General features: G+C 41.3%; 1 pseudogene; it reads left to right on the top strand.

Annotated features, from left to right (window-relative positions):
• Nucleotides 1-288: 288 nt before the first annotated feature.
• The window catches only part of LOC105742330, a 33774-nt pseudogene continuing 33060 nt past the window's right edge, over nucleotides 289-1002 (top strand).

Genomic DNA, 1002 nt, shown 5'->3' with positions numbered 1-1002 from the left:
GTATTTCGTAAGTTACCCTATCTCTGGTTTATTGTGGCAGCACAAAACAGATGCACACAATCCCAAAGTGAAACTTCATCGCTATTTACTATTCACTCTTCCTCCTCTTTTCCCTCCAGTCCCACACAACTACCATTCCACCTTGTCTCTGTTTCATTTGACTGTCTAGGAACCTCAGTGGACATCAGTGGCACCAAAAAAGAGGAAAAGGACAAAAGAAAAAAGAAGCAAGTCACACTGTGGGAGAGACTTGGTCTGAGGTAGGAGGTCTGTTGTTGTTCATGAACTATGTTAATGGCAAACTACGGGGCCACTGAAGATGACCATTTGGAAGAAGTGGAAGAGGAAATACTGCTTAAGAAGATGAAAAAAAGGTGAAGAAATGTGAAGATTTCTTGTGAAGAAATGAGAAGACAAAGATCCTGTGAAGGAAGATGTAGAAAAAGCTAAGAAGAGGCCAGGCCACCCTCCAGCTGAGAAACTCACCAAATCCCTGAAAAATGACAAAACAGATGAACACTATCATTGATACTATGATCAACTACAAAGATAGTTTGGGGCAGCAGCTTAGTGGAGTCTTCATTCATTTACCTTCCAGGAAAGAGCTACCAGAATACTATGAATTAATGAGGAAGCCAGTGGATTTCAAAAAACTAAAGGAAAGAATTAGTAATCATAAGTACCAGACCCTGGATGACCTGGAGAAAGATATCATGCTTCTATGTCACAATGCTCAGGTGTTCAACTTGGAGGGATCCCAGATCTACGAAGACTCCATCGTCTTACCATTGGTGTTTAAGAGCACATAGCAGAAAATTGCCAGAGAGGAAGAAAGTGAGGAGAAAAGCAATGAACAAGAGGAAGAGGACAATGAAGAGGAGTCTGAGTCTGAGGCAAAATCTGTTAAGGTGGAAATCAAGTTCAATAAGAGAGATGAGAAAGGCCGGGACAAAGGAAAAGGCAAGAAAAGGCCAAATTGAAGAAAAGCAAAGCCAGTGATGA

Source organism: Octodon degus, unplaced genomic scaffold (genome assembly GCF_000260255.1).
Source record: "Octodon degus isolate 3935 unplaced genomic scaffold, OctDeg1.0 scaffold00004, whole genome shotgun sequence".
NCBI classification, from domain to species: domain Eukaryota; kingdom Metazoa; phylum Chordata; class Mammalia; order Rodentia; family Octodontidae; genus Octodon; species Octodon degus.
Note: the sequence above shows the minus strand (reverse complement) of the source record. Positions and strands in the feature narration are given on the sequence as shown.